The following is an 18,777-nucleotide window of genomic DNA, read 5'->3' on the forward strand; positions in this document are numbered from 1 at the left end:
CCTCATGATTTGCATTAATGCATACACAATAAGTCTTATTTGTGCTGGAATTACACATTTTCATATGCAGTACTAATGCTTCCATAGATTTGTGCGTTCTGTGATCTCTTCAACAGAGAAGGAAATTCTCTTGTCAAGTCTGGGGGCTTGCTCCAGAAATCTAACATGTTTATACTTCTGTGTACGGATTTTGTTGTTCAAGCTGAGAGGGCAACTTTATATCAGTCTGTATAATCCAGAATGTTTTACATATATGCATGTTAGTTTTTTGTTACCACAGCTTGCAGGTATTCTACTGTTTAGTAACGTCAAGGTTTTGGGGTTTTGCTATGGGTGCCTAGCAGTATTCCACAGTACTTTCACTGAGGACGCTTGCTGAACTTTTGCTGTTGCTGTGCTGCAGAACTCGGGGAGCTGCTTGTTCCTTTGCTAGAGCCAGTTTGCTGTCTTCTGCAGCATTGCCAGAGCCTTGTGTGTCTGAAAGTTTTCTTAATAGATCAAATGTTGTAGTTTGAAATAAAATAGGCATAATAATGTAGAGGTGACTAAAAACTCTAAGCTGAAGTGGGTGAACTGGAGGTTCGTCTGAGCTGTTTAAAAAGTGAGTAGAGATTAGGATGAACTACAACAGGTAATACTTCGTGGACTTTGCACAATATGAGTTGCTGAGATGGAACTTGGGAAACCATAAGTCAGTCAGATGGGTTTGTGCTGTAAGCAACTGACTTGCAATGACAAAGTTTGAGTAGGGTAGCCATATTATACTATATATTCCTGGAAAAGGAAACAAACTTTAGGGCAAAGAATAATGTCTTCCTGGAATTATTATTAGGTAAACAGGCACTAATTGAATTTGATTTCGTACTTGGATTTGATTAGCAGGTTCAGATTAATTGATTGATAATTACCACTTGGGTATCTGTAACATTATACTAATTGTGGATGTTCCTTATGTCAAGGACTTGCCTGGGCTGTCAGCGATTTTTAAGTACTTTTCACACATTGAGACCTTTGTGCAGTTAGTCTCTTAAGCTTAAAACTCTCCAGTTGTTGTAATATACAAAATTTATCTAACTCTACAGAAGCAGTATTTGAAGTGAAGCAAGCTGCTTCGTGGTGAGCGTGCTCATGTTTCAGTAGGGTGGTGTGTAAAGTCAAAGGTGCTGTGACAAGACGTGTGGGTAAAAGCCAAGATGTTATGCTTGACAGCAGATGTTAGAATCTGAGAAGTAAAAATCTAACCAAGCTGAACACTCTTGAATGTAGAGGTTTTCTCACTTGTTTTGGTTTGATTGCAACAGAGTTAAATAAGTAGAACAGCTTCCTGCTTCAGTTGTTTCTAAAGTATCTCTTCAAGAAATCTACTTCTGGAGAGGAACTCTATCATAAATGCTCAAGTGCAGCTTTCTCAAGTATTAGAGCTTTGCATTACGTTCTCAAAATGCTCTTTTGCCTGGCACTATTCAAACCAAAAAGTAAATTGTAGGCCCAGTATTAATGACCGAGTGTGGGGAGAATTCCCTGGTGTAGTTCTGAGCAGCCTGTGAGGCAGCTCATGCCTCTTTCCTTATGTTGCAATTTCTGTAGTTTTTGCTGGTCTGCCCTCTGACAAGAGGCTTAAGGGGAATTATGTACATTCTAGTGCAATGAAGTGTAACAGCCAGGTTGTTAGCTTGGTGAAGTAATTGTGAGAATCTGACATTAGTTTACACAAGCTGATTAAATGGTTCTCAGTTGGCCAAGTAACTGCAGGTAGTAAGCACTAGCACTCTGTATATGTTTGCTTTAGTGACAACAGTAGCCACTGAAAACTACAGAGAGCCTTTGATGTTATAGGTAGCATTTAAATGAATGCCTGCCTGTGTTTGTATTCAGCATTCTAACCTGTTTTGATGGATACATAGCAGTTGCCCTTCTAACTGGGATTACAATGCTTTGAAACTCTTTTTCCCTGGCCAATGAGGAAGCAGATGCCTTGTTCTGAAACTCATTTGCTCTGAATTGTTTATAAGTTTCACTAGTACAGACATTTGGGCAGTGACATCAAAGGCAACGTGGTATGTTTATGTTTCTGTTGTCATAAACGTTCACCAAATTCTAAAGAGGTGTTCTGTGTCCTTAAAGCACTGATAACATTTTAAAGACTGCAGTTGAGAGTATTCAGTTGCTTACAGCATCTGCTGTTAGCTGAAGTAATGGTTTGTCTGGGTCACTGGTAATTATGGTATTCCGTATCTGGACTCTAGTTCTTGCAGCAGTGAACAAACAGCAAAGCTATGTGCTTTTTGACTTATTGGTGACATTTATCCTTTCCAGGGCTAGGAGTGGTTATGATTATAGTTATGAAAACATGAAAAACACTTAATCATCAAGTTGGTGGATGGCTTTCCACAGAGCATGAATTTTAATTATATTTTGAGCGTTGTAACTGGTCTTAAGTAACTCAAGCAGATAGTTGGTCTGAGCAGAAATTGTGGGGGCAAGTTGTCAGAGGCAAAAGAAGGAGCTGAATATTCTGCAATAAGCCTTGAAAAGCCAGAATAAGGAAAGAATTATTTTTCTTCCTGACTACTATGTAAGGCTTCAGATTCTCATTGCTCCCTTTGGAGTTCCTTTGGACAAAGACTTGAAGTGCTTGCTTGATTCAACATATCTCAAATATTGAAGGGAAAAACAATTGGAAATGTGAAACATAATGGGTTGGTTTTTGTTTGTTTGTTTGTTTTCTTTTGGCTGTGTATTGGAGTTCCTATGTGTTCAAACCTTGTCAAATCTCCCTGGAATACTGGCAGGAAAAAAATTCCTGGATGTACCTTAAGAGTTAGGAATGGCAGAGGAAGAAAAGGTCAAGTATTTTAATTAAAAATAAACAGTGGATCTAATGAAGCAAACAGCTTTTTTTTGTGGGTATGCAGTACTATATAATCTATTCTCAAGGTTGTAATTCAAGTAAATGAGAGGCAGTTTAGGAACTCCTTAAATGACCTTTTTTAATTGACAGTACACTGAAAAGAGTCTAATCCCAGACATCTTCACCTCCATTAAGGTAATATGAGCTCACGGTTCAGAGATGACTTGCTCAATTTCCAGTGCTGCATCTAAAAATAGCAACCATCCTTTAAGATAATTTCTTTGCATGGCAAAAACAGGAGCAATCCTGTGCTCAGAAGTGTTATAATGACAAGATGCTTGGGAGGCACCACTGATTGCTTGTTAGCTGGAAGGCGGGATGGCAAATACTGTTTATTTTGCAGAGCCTATGTGACTGCTCTGTTGGTTACTTGTGCTTCCTTTTGGACCATCAAATTTGACAATCATTTGTGTGTGCATTGAAGGGAGAAAAGATCAGATTACCAAAACAAGCTGCAGATGTACTGGAGCAGATGTATTTGGGTAGGAAAGAAAAGAATGTCTCATACCTAGAGATTCAACTCTAGCAGGGATAATTTTTGTTTGAACTGTAGTATTTTCAGTTAGACCATCTTTGACTAACTTTCTACTCTGCTTGCAGCATGAACATGATTGTTTAAAAAAAAATAAAATAAAAAAATAAACTTACAAGTGTACCTTGTGTTTTGAAACAGAAAAGGATGTCTTGGGAGAAGTAGAGGTGGAATGAAACTTCTGGAAGATCTCATTTTTAACAAACCAGATTTGTAATCAGCAGTTTTATGCCTTTGTCCACCAAAAAGACAAAAAAGCTATTTCTGTGCTAACTTTATAAAAATGATTGAATACTGTTTCTTATTTTTTTCTGGAGGACGACAAAGTAGGAGGTTTTGTATATTTGCAATTTTCAATAAGGAGTAAGAGACAAATTTGTTGTCTCTTTTCCCCCCTATACATACTAACAGTCCCCAGCTTGTGATTGATTTGACCTGTTTCTGCTGATTGGAGTAGGGTGCCTGCAAATGGTAAGTATGTGTGAATTAAACATAAAAGTTACATTCACAGTTTGTGAGTCCAAGAGTTTCTAGGCAAGAAACTCCATTTAAGTAATATTTATTTTTGTTGCTGTTTGCTCTTAACTAAAGCTGAGTTGTGGGTAGAAGCAAGAAGGTGCTGAAACATGCCAGCCTTGTAAGAAATGTGGTTCCTGGATACCTGGCACAGATACCTGGCTTTATGTAATCTTCCTTCTGACTTGCTCTGACTTGGGCTCGCATAGCTTGTGGGCGAAGGGTGATTTAGAGCACTGATGGGGTCTGAGCTACTGCTGGTGGTAACTGAGTGGAAGTCATGTGCCAGTGGAATGCATTGGCAGGAAGGGAAGGCAAAGGTTGGGCAGAAGAGAAGAAATTGGGGGGGTAGGTGAGGGGAAGAAAGGAAGGTTTGGTTTTGTGTGGGATTTTTCATCAGTCTCAGTAAAACCTTATGCTGAGGCTAAGTTGGCAAAGTTTGTTGCCAGCTGGTGCATCTGCTCCATCCATTCCATCTCTTTTTGGGTATACATAGTAAGCAAGTGGACTGGGAAACAAAGATTTTACTGTGTACTCCATTATTCCATAGGCAGAACTTCCTTCAATCTGTCCAGACGAATTTGTCTACCATGTAAAATATGAGGCTCTTGCAGTGTCTATCCCCAAAATGTGTCCATACTTAACCTGGAACAAGCACCTCCAAAACTGCCCCAATTTTCATTCCTCTGTCACTTTCCATCAGTTACAGCTGTCATCTCCTCACTGTATTTCTATTACTCTTGAAACATTTTTTTTTTATCTTTGACAATCCCTGCCCTCCTCTTGGCTATGGAACAAGTTTTTAGAAGTATTGTTCCTCTGGAAGATGATTAGAAGTGCTCTTTGATTGCCAGATCAATGTGTCCACAAAATCCCACATCTTGCAGAGCCAGGGAGGTGGAGAAGAAACTTTGGGAAACAAGCCAACTGCCTCCCACGTTGGATGAAGCATGGTGGAACCACACCCTTCCCTTCAAGCTTCTTTGGTAAAGGAGTTGAGTTGCTAAATTAAGAAGCCTAGGAGTCTGCTATTGAGACACTGCATGCAGTTTAGATCAGACTTCTCAGGAAGTTCACCTGCCTGATCCAGACCTCAATCAACAGGAAATACGCATCTTTAAACTGTTGATGTCTTCTACTTAGGTTAGGGTTTGTGGCAGTGACAGTAAAGGTTAGAGCTGCTTTGTCTTACTGCCAGTTACTTAACCTCTCTGTGGATAAGCATATATTGCAAGAGTGTTGAGGAGATTGGTTACTGTTGCACAGGGTTTTAAAGTTATAAAACAGGATGTGTTAAGAACAGTGTCATTGGCAAGGAGCTTTTTGCAGGTCTCTTTCAGGCTGATCACCAGCAGTTGCATTCTAGAGGCCCTACAAGAAACTAAATTCATGAATTTACCTTTCCATATTCTTCACATTCTTATAAACTAAGAGAATTTAAAACACGTACCTTCTTGGTCTTGTAGTAACTTCACTAGCAACTGATCTGAGTTTTGTCTTCAAAAACAATTAACCAGTAGATGTGAAATTGATCAGAACAAACTTTTTTCTCCAGCTATTGCTCCACTTCTTAAAAAGAAAAGGGGAAAAAAAAAAAAAAGGTTTTTAACTTGAGGCAATAATAGTTTTCTACTTCCTTTCTGAACTGCTACAAATGTATCTGAGTGTTTGTAGTGTGATTAAAAATCCAGTGTGTTAGAGGCTGTAGGAAAGAAGCAATGCATTAACCTATTTCATTATGATTATCTCTTACACATTGCACTTAACAATTGCTTTAGCATGCAAACACTGGCTAAACCTGTCATGGAACAAATTGCTCTCCGTGCAAGCTGAAGTTGGGTTATGTATTCTGACCTCCTTACAGGTGCCATGATTCATTTCCCTCAGAAAAGACAAAATGTTACGTCTCTGATCTCTGCATCTGTTCTGTGGCCTGAGCCTAATGTGTTTTATTTCTGCTTAATTCAGCTGTAGTACTTCTGTCATGTGATTGAGGAGCCCTAAGGACAATTACCTGTTTGGGGATCCATTATCTACAGAGGATCTGAAAGAATAATTGTTCTAGATAAATATTTGCAGATAAACTTCTGAACTGAATATCTTCTGCTGAGGTGTGTTTGGAGTTTTGCTAATGCATCACATTAATGTTAAATGTTTTTGCTTTGACTGCTCAATACTGTTTTACAGGAGCAAATGTGAACTTTTCAGGGGAGATCATATTTATATCAAGCTATTTGTTTACATAATGTATTGACTTCTTTGCAGAGAGGAAGCAGGATTTTCAAGGAAGTACAATAGCATTCATATTCTGGTGAAGTTTTGTATGCTAAATAGTTTCTGTGACTGCTTTTAAGAGTGGAAAGCTTAGTTCGAAGGGCTTCAATTCCAATTAGATGAATTAGATAATTCAATTAGTCTGATTAGATGCAACAAATGATGGGATCCAAAGTTATTGGTTCCTTTCTGTTGCCCTCAGTGTGAAAGAACAGAGATTAACATGAGGGATGCTGATGATCTTTCATGCAGCTAGCATATGCTTCTGTCCAGAGTGAAAATGAGATAAATATAATAGAACAGCTAGCTACATAAGCAAGTGCTATGAGACTAATAAAGAATGGTATGTCTATTTCATTTTTTTTAGTATAATAATGTTGTTTAAAAAAAATTGCTCTGCTATTGACTGGCACATTTTTCTTGTATTCTATGATTTTATGCAAGGCTTAACCCTAAATTAAGCAATTGGTCTTTTCATTGCTGAACTACAGCAATTTTTGTTCACTTTCTAGCCTTTGGACTCTGGCTGAAAGTTCACTAGGTAAAGCTGACATATAGCAGAAGGTAATGAAACAGCAATCTTTTGTCAAGAAGGAGGTTAATAGTAATGCATAAATGAAGTAAAAAATCCAATTTGAGGGAGAATACAGTAAAATATGTGAAATAGAGTGTGTAGACAAGGTTAGCTGTGCAAATAGAAGAGGCTGCAAGCTCATTTATAGAGCTGTGATTTGGGATTTAGCTGTGTGATTCTCATTCATCATACTGCTGGGTTTTTTTGCTGTAGTCTCTGAAAAGAGATCATTGCACACAGGCAGTTTAAAGGAAGATTCAGTAAGACACATGCAGAATGGAATTGAGCCACGTGCTGAGGAGCTTTAAGATGTTTCGATTTAGCATCCAGATAGTCCTGAGTTCTTGTGCGTTCTCCATACAGAAAATGCTGTCTGTGACAAGCAGATCTGTGGCCTAAGTGAGGAGAGAGCTGAGGGAGGAGCTACTGAAGAAATGAGAGGTGATTATGTAAGCACCGAATACAGATAGCTCCCCTTTATTGGTGTTGCAGTAAGGGGGAGGGAGTGTGCTCAGGCACTTAGATTTGCACTTTTGTCTTGAATTGCTTGTTTTAATATCAGGTGCAAATAAGCAGTCAATGTTTTTGAGCTGTTAGGAAATTGGCACTTTTCCTGTTGTCCCCTACTGCCCTCAAAAAGGCAGGGCAGAGCACTTGGTGCCACAGTGTCTGTGCATTACCCCAGTGTTTCAAAAGATGATATTTGTAATAACTATCCTTGCAATTCATTCTAGTGGTGTGTGACAGCAAGCATAGATTGCTCCTAAAAGCTGTGGATTGTGTTACTTTGTCCCAGTAAACTAGGAAGGGAGGACAGCTTTGTTGGTCAGGGTTTAAGAACTCATCATATCTCAAAATTCAGAAAGTTCTAAAGATGAGTTCTTGAATAGTTTGAGCATGCTTTCCTTATCTTTGTTGTTCTTTTTCCTGTTCTGCAAAATGCAGTGGGTTTCAGCACGCTTTGTTACCACTAAGTAAAATCGCCACTGGTGATTTTTGTATATACCAAAATGAGATTTAAAAAAAAGCACTATCATCTTTAAGCCTAACATAAGTAAGCTGGGTTAGTTGCTCACACTAGTGCATTCTGTTGTTAATGTTACATTGCTTTGCTTGGGGTTGGTTTTCTGCGTTTGGTTTGTTGGGTTTTTTTTGTTTATTTGGGTTGGTTTGGAGATTTAATAGCTGAAGAAAACAGAAGTAAGGAAGGCAGACCATAAGAGTAAAGACTTACTGAAGTCCAGTTGTCATCTAACTCCCTTTGTGTCTGGGGGTGAATCATACAATGCAGTAGAGAGGGACCATCTTCATGTCTGATCAGCGCTGTGGTTCTTTTCACAGCATTAATGGAGTCAGAACCATGGATTTTTGCACATCACTGCTGCTTCTGGTGAAGGTGGGCTAACCTATGGAGTGCTCACCCTCCTGCTTTTTAATTGCTTCTGTGCTGTAAGTAGATGATTAATATTCTGAAGACCAAAATCATTTTTCCAGCTAGCAAAAATAGCAACATATAGTTAAAACTAAATGATTTTCAAAGTGAAATATTAAAATGTCAGGATAATTCTTATGGTAAATTGTTTTTTCATTCTTGTGGTTTCCAAAGTCATCCTTTATTAGAGAAATGGTACTTTAAATGCATTCATTAAATATTACAACATGGAAAATTGTAGCCTTTAATTTGAGGAGTTCATACCTACTGGGGGGAAAAAACCTAAATGATAGCCTATGCTCTTTATCACTAATTTGTGTTACACTGAATTCAGGATGCCAGTGTGAGCTACGTACAGATTAATGCACAGAGCCTTACTTCAGCCTCAGTTGTTGCTTCTTTTTCTTGTTTTCTTAGATGAGATCAAGTAGCCATTAAAAGCAGGTTTTTTTCCCAAGGTATTTCTCTTCAGAGGGTCAGCATTCAGTGCAAGTAGTAGAATTATTCTGTTTGAAAGGTCTACAGCTCATCTGTCAGACCTGCAGAACACATCCTGAAGGAACATCCTGCTCTCATGCAGTGTGTAGCACATTGTTTAAACCTTCATAGGATCTGTGCTGAATAAATAACCAATGGTTCTGATTTATGAAGCCACAGGTTATCTCAAAAAGAAAGGCATAGTCTAACTTAAAAATCATAAACAGGGCAGTGTTTCTAGTGCCAGTTCCTGAGTGCTGGTTTTACTCAAAGCAAAACAGGTGTTTACTATCTTCGCTGCTTCCAAATTATCGCACTGTCAAACCATATGTCTGCATATGCTGAAGTGAATCATATGGGCAAAACCAAAGCGCATCAGCAAACCTTTATCTCACAAGGGTCTGTTTGAGTGGTTACTGCAACAGTAATAAATCCAAATTAGTTTATGCTGTAGTACCAAACAGATGCAGAAAGGAGGATTGTGATAACATTTCCAAAAATGAGGATAAGTCCTGATGAAGTACAAAATTAGAATCCTGATGGAGAGTAAGGCTTTCATTTTTCTTCTCATTTTTGTGAAACCTTTGGAGACAAACCTATTGGAGACATCTGTTATCTCTCTGAAGAGACCACAATAGGAAAAATTCAGTTGTCTTAATTAAAATAAAAGGGGGGCAAATTCATCTTTAGATATTTTACTGCTTTTTGAATGAATCCATGTGGAAAAGGAGGCAAGTTTTCCAAAGCAGAGGATAGGCTGTATTTTATAATGAGAGGTGCAGTAGGTAAAATATTATCTCATACTCAGAACTTGCCAAAATTCACAGAGTAGCACGTTTCAAATCTTTTGATTTCTTTTTTAAAAAAGGAAAGTGTTTTCAATGAGCACCAAATGAACAGCGAGATGCATAACAGTTGAAAAATGAGATGGATATTTTACACCAAGATCACTTGCCTGAGCTGCAATCTCTTTCTGTTACCTGGATTGAGGTGGGTGAGTGGGCAGGGATTCCATTTCTGTGTTGTACGCTATGAAGGTAAAATATTTTCTAGGTGGTGGGGAAGCCTATGAATCTGGTAGATTGGACTGTACCTTCTGACCTTCAGGCAGCAGGAAAACGATACCAAATAGCTGCAGCATTTTTAATGAAAGCCTCCAGCTGATTTTGTTGTTAAGAATTAATAATTGTTTTGGGAACCAAAGCAATTAACTCGTCTTACTGCTGTTCTGTTTCTGATCTTATGATGAAGCCTTTCTGTATTTTCATCTCTGCCAGAGCAGAGGCTGATAAAGTGAGCAAGAAGGGAATGTGGATTGCTTCTCTGAGGAAGAGCAGTGCATTTTGTCAAATGACACATCTAAGGTTTCTCACAAAACTGTTCCTTAAAATTTGGTGGAACACATTCAGGTCCTCATGTTGGGGAGGGGGAGGAGGGAAAAGGGGTAACGTGAGAGGGAAGGGAGATCTGCTTGTCTTATCCAGTTTGGGGGTGTGAGAAGCATGCAGAAACTGTTTTCTGCTCCACTGAGCATGGTGGACTCATCTGGGCCAGCTGCATTGGATCCATTGAATATGATTAGGGATCACACCTGTCTCTGTATGATCCTGGGGTGAAAACATACCTAAACTTTCATTGTTTTTTCATTTACAGCAAGTAAATAGAATTGCTGTTTAACACTGCAAATAGGAAATGATCTGTCTGCAATGTAAGGCTATTTTGAACTCTCAGTAGAATGTGGAGTATTTAAAAGCCATTATTTTTTAAATGACAGATATGTTTTTACTTACACAGATAAGTTTCTACTAAGTGTTGGGCTGAGTTTAAAAAGGTACATAAGTATGAAGAGATCTGCTTGCTCAAAATCGTAGTCACTTGTGTTGATGCTCATTGTGTTCTACCTGGTTATGATCTCGTTATGAGAGAAATTAGAGTCGTAAAGGCAAGAGAGCACCCTGCATCTTAAGGTAACGATTTCCTAAGGCTGTCTGTAGAATCTGGGAGAGTTTTAGAATCAATAGCAGAGTGGAGATGTTTATGCACACTTTCCAGTTTTGCCTCTCAGTCCTAAAAGCTGTAATCTAGTTCTGATTACAGATCAGCCAGACATGGGAGACTTCTCCTTATCCCATATTACACTAATAGTCTTTACATATTAAGCAGATAATACTCGATCCAAAGCTATCTTTTTTGGTGCATTAAAAATGTCCAGATCTAAAATCTATTAAAATGCAACCAAGTTAATTTTAGAACTTTGGGAGGCGAATGCTACCAGTGCAGGGAATTCAAGGACTTGCCCTGGAAATTCCTGAGATGTAACTCTTTGAAGCATAGAACGAATGTTTAAAAGCTTTATGGCTTTCTGAGAATCATGGATTGGACTCTAGATGATTAGGGCATTTGGTTTCAAAGGCCAAGTAATAATTCTTAGATGCTTTTACACACCAGAGCTATTCTTCATGTTGTCATTTCAGCACATAGCAGTGAGTTCTGAGTTATTTGCTAGGATTTGGGAAGATGGGATAAATCACTGATAGAAGAAAGTTCTATTGCTGTTGTAAAAGGAGATCAATAAGACTTTTATAATGCACTTTACGTATTTTACTGTAGCGTATATGCTAATTGTAATGCAATAGGAGTACAGCCATCATCTGACATGTCTCTTTATCAAAACCAGCACAAGTATCTTGGAAAATAACAATAAAATTTAAAAAAAATATATATCGCAGTAATCCCAAAGTTTGTACTGAGTTGTGAGCTACCCTGTATTAACCTTGTAGCTTTGGTATTACTTCTAGTCTTTTCAAGATGGTATGGGCAGAGGAGCAGCTGTTGGAATTGGTCATCTTCAGTCATTTTATCTTTTTATTTTCAAAAATAAAGCTCCTAGTGAGTCTATAAATACTTGAAGCCAAAGAGATGTATGTTATTAACTTTAGCTTTAACTCATACAAATATGAATGGAATCTGAATAAGGTGCTAGAACGTCTTCAACTCTAGCAACAAAGCAAGTCAAATTCTTCACATTTACAAATTAACATTTGATTTTCCAAAAGCTTTTTTTATGAAAGGATGACCAAGATTCATTTTCTGGGACAGCAGAAACAGCAGGTTACCAAGCTTAGCTGATGAAGGTGTTTGGCTGTTCGGCAACTGAACTCGGTTTGCCCCAACTCCAAGCATGTTTGTATTTTTCAATTATTATCTCTACTCCTTATAATAAGATGTCATTGCTTTTAATTGCCTGTCATCTGCCATAAACTTATGCCTCTCAGAGGTCTGAGTGGAAGTGTTCCTGATACGCTTATGCTTTAGGCAGCCCAGATTTCGTCTCCACTAATAGCAATGAGTGTCTGATAGTTACTGTCAAAACCAACATTAAACACTGAAAAAATATCAAGAGTCTTTTGCTTTTGTTGTGATTATTATCAGGACAAGGCAAGATCTTTCATTATTTAAAGAAAAAATAAATTGCTATGGTCTTGGGCATTTTGAAACTTCTTTACAGATTTAACAAGCCCTCTGGCTAAAAGCCAACATCGCCTTCTAATCTTTTTGTCATTACAACAATTCCTTCTTTATCCTGCAATGTGTCTGTTCTCTATTGGTGTTATCATAATTGGAGATGGAAGTATTCTTTATCTTCCTTGTGAATTATTACCAATATATGATAAGACTTTAAAAAAATTATTTTAAAAAGCTAAATTTTAGAATAAAAAGATCTGTTTGCATATGTCACAGGCTTACCAGGGTTCTCACGCATCTCCGTTTTCACCCAAATATTCCATTTTTGTTCATCTTTGAATCCTTGAATGGAGAATCGGTAGGCATAGCGCAGACACTTTACAAGTGTTGATGTGGAGATGAAATAGTTTGGTTGAATTTCAAGGAATTGATGTGATTCTTTAAGGACAATGTTACTATATAAATGGTTTCTTAGAAAAAAAAAAAATAATAATAATCAGAAGAGACTTATTGTTAAGTGTATGTATATCCAAAATGTTTGAGACAGTGGAAGAAAACCTTAAATGTTTCATGAGGTACATGCTGTTAGAACCCGTGATCTTTCAAGTATGCTGGAGTAGCTACATACCAAGACTTGAAGTGGGTCCTACGCCTGAATTCTATCAGTAGCATTCTTTGGCAGGAGTAGATGTGCAACACCGAAGCTGCATGCCACCCATCATTGCCACCCATGCTTTACTTAGACCAAAGTTAATTACAAAGACAAGCCTGTCCCCTTCAAAATGCTCCCCTCTTATTTGTAAATATTTGTGCCAGAGATGAGATTTGTAATAGACTTCTTATTGAGAGTAACAAAAAAAATGAAGTGGAAAATATTGCATCATATTTTCAGTGCATCTTCCTTGTGCTTTAAAAAAAAAAAAAAAATATCCTTTTCTGAAGCATATGTAATCCATGAAATCTGAAAATTGCTTTGAAGCTTTGGCCTTGTACCGAGCTGTACTGCATAATTGGTTTCTTCAAGCAAACTCTGCATCATATGCTTTGTTATAGTCTGTTATAAGTGATTTAATAGGGCATGTCATTTTTAATTACTTTGGAAGAGCGTTCATAAGCCTAAAAATGCAAGTCATGTCCTCTTGGCACTACAGCTTCTAAAAGTGTTTTTATGTAACCTGCAGGAACTAGCATGGCATTTTTTCATCCTCTAAGTGCATGATAGTTTTACATTTTGGTGATCTGCAGGATGAGTGAAGCACATGATTCAAGGTAAATTAGTTTTAACTGAGATCTCAGGAAGAAATTGCTGCCAGTTTCTGAGCTTAAATGGCCTAAAATTAGCTCATCCAACTCCACTATACATCACTGTCTTAGCTGGGCTCTCATTCCCTCCACACTCTTAATATCATCTAATGCAGTATAATCTCTAACTAACAAGATGGGTAAAATGCCATGCTGCTGTAATCTCCCCATCCATATCACAGCTGCCACTGATTCCAGTGGCCATCTGTAGCAAATAATTGATTATTTTTTTTCTTTTGTACTGATCTTGAGTTCTAGGCAAACCATTAGAACTTAAAAACGATACAAGAATTCCTTTATAAGAGAAGATGGTTTGCTTTGGAAAAAAAAGTCAGGTGTGTTTCAACTTGCAATCTATTGCAACTAATGTTAGCTACCTTTGGTCTTCACTTCATTCATTACTTTCTTTGCTGCTTCTGTGCTCTGTTCCTGTGCAGTGGAAGAATACTTTTGGATGTAACCCATAAAGGAGAATTTGCCACGCTGCTGTTCTGGCTGCAGCCTTTGCGTGTTTGTAGAGTTTTACCCAACTCTGGGTTTGTCAGCAATCCAGGCTGCACAACACATAAATGTAGCAGTGCCGGGAGCCAACATGTTTGTGGATTTAATGGGAATTGCAAAACGCTGAAACATCCTGTTCCAGAAAGGAGACTAATGCAGGTGCGGTTTGGTTAAGCTCTGAATTTTGGGACAAGCAGTAGGGTTGTCAAAGAAATGAAATGCCTGGGAAAGGTTCTCAACCAACAAAGCTTGCTCTTGCTGCTTGTCGGAAGCAAGCCATCCAGCAGAGCTGGGGCTGGCCATTGGCCAGCTACATTTGGTCATTTGTCAGCTGCAATGTTTCCATCAAGGTCTGAAAACTTCCAGTATTTGAAAACATGCAGAGTTGCTACCCAGTGTGACAGTTGAGCAAGCTTGCAGTGTGTGTTGGAACATCAAAATAGTATTGAAAATAATGTCCCATTTTGTTTTTTCTTAATTTCTCAACATAGAAGAAAACTAGAGAGATTAATTTCTAAATGAAATGAGAAGAAATGATGGTGTGGGGTGAGTATGTATACACTGAATGTGGGAATAAGCTGACTTCAACTGAAAGCTATCATGCTTGGTGTACAGTGAGCCAAGTCAATCATCAATCATCAACAGCTGATGATGACAGAAAATTCATAGCTTTCCTTTTCCAGTGCTTGAAAAGCCCCTGCTTCTGCCATTGATTTTATTTATGTGTTTGATAGGAGCAAGAGGTTAGAAAAAGCCTCTCAGGAGAAAGAAGTGACAAGTTTGAAGACATAAGTGTGTGGCAGAAAGTGAGAAAGAATTGCAATTTCTCAGCTCTTTGGCAGTTACCTACAAGGTGCAGATGAGACACGCGAGAGCCACTTTATCCTCCTGGAACATGTAAGTATAAATGTAGAGTTAAGGAGGTGAATGAATGCCTGAAAAGCAAACCAGAGCGGCTTGCTCTGTGCTGCTGCTGTTTGCCTTTCGTGTAAGCCCTTGTTACCCAAACCTGCTTATTACGAATCAAGTGTTGAGTGTTGCATCAATTGAGTGCATTAGCATCCCTTTGTTGTGAACATCATGTTACAGCAGAAGCTATTCTTTCAGAGCAGCGACTTGGCTGTAAAGAAAGCTTTGCTGTCATGGCCTCCTGTTCCCCTTCCTAATACTAATAAAAATGCATAGGCTTTTGTGTTGATATAGGCTTCCACCTTGCTAACGCTGCTTATTCAGCTGGCCTACATAAGATACAAATACTCAGTTGTAACCTCTGAAGATGGAAGAAACTGAAAAGTTTTCTTGAGAGTAAGAGTTGGATAATTCATTTTCATTTTAGTGACTGTATTCTGAATATGCATTAAATTTCAATCCAGCACTTAAAAAGCTCATGCTATATGTAGGGCTGTATTTTCAGTGGAAGCTTATATCCTTTGTCTTGGGAAGTACCCCATCTGCCAAGTAGCACCCTGATAATTGATTTGTGTATGCAGAGAGGGTTGCTATGCATTTGTTTATTTCCATGAGTTGTTGTGGGATTTAGAAGTTTCACTAACAGGATGGACTCCCTTTGTATTTGTTTATGGTTATGTCAAGATTCACCAAATGGCAATACATGATGTGAGGGAATAATACTGATCAGAAATATATTTGCATTAGCTGCAGTTGCAGGCAGGCTGTAGTCTTACCTGGTGCAAATGCTCAAGCAAACACTTCTTAGTTTTATTTTCATTTTATTTCAAGATGAAGTGTATAATATCCTTTACAATCAAGTCACGAGGAAGGAAATGGGATAGCTTAAGGTTAACTGAAAAATAGAAAAAGCAATACTTAATTCTTCCTAGACCCCTTAAAATATTCTAATTAACAAAGGAAATACTATTTCAGAAAATGACTGAATTTTAAAATAGGTAGAATTACTAAATAGACCGTGTTTTTCTGTTTAATAAAGTAATTCCAGTCTTCCTAAACTGTGGCTCCTTTATAATATAATAGTGACTCCAAGACGCTTCCATTTGCTTTTCAGTGGAGCTGATTACCAAAGACTTTTCTAATGTGTCCCTGGAGAATCACGGAGCGATACAGACAATTCCAGCATCTCACTTGTACCTCAGGAAGCAAGAAAGAGCTCCATTTAAGATGGAAAAGGTAAACCAAATTGTTACAGCAATCACACACAATGGACTGCGGGTTCTGCTTTCTCTTTGTTACGTTAAAATTTCATCTCTTTTCAATAAAAAACCTTATTGCAATCGCTGCTCTAGGTCTGCATTACTTCTACAGGTGTGCTCAGTGAGTAGCAAAATCTCAGCTTCCAGCTTTTCTCTGTAAGCCTTGAACTTGCTACCCAAACCTGGTTATTTACAGTGAATGAAGTGCTGAGATTATCATCAGTTGAGTGCTTTAGCATCCCTATGATGTGAGCCTTATGTTGGAGAAGCAGCTATTTTATGAAAGCAACAACTTGGTCACAAAGAAAGCTGCACACTTATTGCTTCATGTTCCCATTCCTCTAGCCACATCAGTGCACCTGTTGTTGATAGATGTCATTCGTCCACATGGCCAAGGATTAGCATGGATTAGCCCTCCACTGATGTTTGCCTCCAGTAACTGGGTGCCTTGGCATGCAAACACTTTGAAGCAGGAAGGAGGACTGAGGACAGCATGTTGATTGTCTTTGCACACAAACCCATGCATGACACCTCCTGTGCTTCAGGTATCAAACCTAGAGGCCAAGAGCTGGAGCTGGTCTCTCAAAGTCTGGTTTTCACTTCACAAAGCTGTTCTCATCCTTTGGGAAGGCACACTCAGGAGCAGAAGAGCAGGGTGATGTGTTTGGAGGATGTGACACTTCCTACTGCATCTTCTGTTCCCAAGGAACCAAAAGCAGCCCTCAAATGCACAACTTCTTTTAATTTACCATCAGAGTTAAAGAAACCTGCATCTCTTCCCAGCAGCTGTTGTCGAAGCTTCTGAATGGGCAGGTAGACCTGCTCTCTTGTTCTGATATGGGCTCATGGGAGACAAAATTCCTGACAAATCTCTTACTCACAGATTTAGAGCAGGGAATGGAACCAGGTACTTGCAGGAGAAAAAAACCTTCAAAGGTCAGTACTGTACTTGGTGGATTTCTCTACATCTTCCCAAGTATAATTATCTCACTTTCTGGTATATTTACAAAGTTATTAGACCCAGATAGGCAAGAAGATGAGGCTTAGTCTGAACATTAGGAATTGGGAAGTCTGATTCAGTTTTTCTCTTGGCAGGCTTTGTAATATCACTCTTTCATTTGCATTTTAAAACCTGATAGCTGTACTACAAGCTCAAATCACTTCATCTATAACAATGAGGCATATGTAGGTGTCTGACCCAAACCCTCGCTGAGCATGGAGTTATTGACTAACATTTTAATGGTAGTATTGCCTTAGGAGTGAGGTGGTGCTGAGGAGGTGAGAGTCGGCTTGGAGTGGCGCATTCAAAGCTTTGTTCTGCCTTCTTAGGTAGAAAAAAAACTACAAAGTGTTATGATAAGTGAGATCTGTGCTTAGTTGTCAGTAACTATTTTAATTGATAGCTTTATTAATAAAAAAGCAATGCATGAGAAACAGCTGGGATGACAAGGCTGACTGGTACAGCTTGCATCGGGTGCTACTGAAATCCTGCTGGACAAATCCCATGCAGTACTTTGATCAAGGTGATTCTCTTCAATTCACCCTTTGCCTTCAGCAGTAACTCTGCAATACCAGCAGTCTCCAAGGGTATGTAAAGGTGTTTCAGAGAGCAATGGAGTTTGGTACTGCATCTGAAAGCTGCTTAAGGACACTGGTGATGGGATGTGAGAATTACCAAATACAAGTTGGATTCTGTAGGAGCTGTATTGCTGCTTATACAAAATGGCTATTAAATCATCTGTTTTCACTAAAAAGATTGTAGAAGTAGATTGCAAGTGCGGGGCAGATCTATTTCATTTTTTTTTTTATCATCTCTTTTTAGTAATGGCTTATTTTAAAATGTACTGCACAGCCTCTGTCTATGAATTTCATCTTCAGGCGCACCACTGATTTAAGTACTTTCTCACAGAAAATGGTGAAGAAGTTACCAGCATAGCAATAGGAAAACAAAAACAGAGTCATTCTTCCTCCTTATGCACATGCTCTCAGAGAGGCAGCACCCGTGTGCCCAGAGGTGCAACAATCCCTCTTTGTTGACAGAGCTTGTGTGAGAGGAGCAGTGGCCACAGGCAGAGATTAAGGGGCAAGTGCATTGAATGACTCACTGTGTTATTTAACTTAGCTTTGTGGGGTCTCTGTGGAGCCCTAAGTAATCGTTATCTGACCCTTCCCTCCGCCGGAGCCAGTATTAAATCCAGAATCAATAAAGCAAGTTGCACCGTAGCTCTGAATGAATTATGCAATAGCTTGCAGCACTGTGGAGATATGGAAGGCCAGCAGGTTATGATTCAGTGGGTGAACAGATATTTGGGCTGTGCGTGGTGTTCTCACGTGCTTTGCTGTGTGCTCTGCTGAAGTTCGTGTAAGTCGGTACATCCTCATGATAGGAGCTGGGAAGGTTATTGCTCTGCTGACTTACCCGAGCTCTGGAGGAATGGGTGTGACTGCTGGGATGCTAAAGCTACTGGGAGTTGTGTTGTGCAATCTGCGGGATCACAGCGTATCCAAAATTACTTTTGTAGTGTTCAGACCAGGAGCTCAGACTGAACAGCGCTGATTTCTCCGTCAGCAAATAGTTTCTTTCCTGTGTTGAGTACTCCCAAACTTCATTGCAGTAGCAACCTG

At 38.8% G+C, this 18,777-nt stretch overlaps 1 long non-coding RNA gene across 1 annotated transcript; it reads left to right on the top strand.

Annotated features, from left to right (window-relative positions):
• Positions 1 to 6,071: 6,071 nt before the first annotated feature.
• LOC128078580 (uncharacterized) lies at positions 6,072 to 16,199 on the top strand. Its single transcript, XR_008205702.1, has 3 exons — positions 6,072 to 8,256; positions 9,585 to 9,706; positions 10,511 to 16,199. It is a non-coding gene; the product is annotated as an uncharacterized LOC128078580 (long non-coding RNA).
• The last annotated feature ends 2,578 nt before the right edge of the window (positions 16,200 to 18,777 follow it).

Source organism: Tympanuchus pallidicinctus, unplaced genomic scaffold, assembly GCF_026119805.1.
Source record: "Tympanuchus pallidicinctus isolate F22 unplaced genomic scaffold, pur_lepc_1.0 scaffold17, whole genome shotgun sequence".
Lineage (NCBI taxonomy): Eukaryota > Metazoa > Chordata > Aves > Galliformes > Phasianidae > Tympanuchus > Tympanuchus pallidicinctus.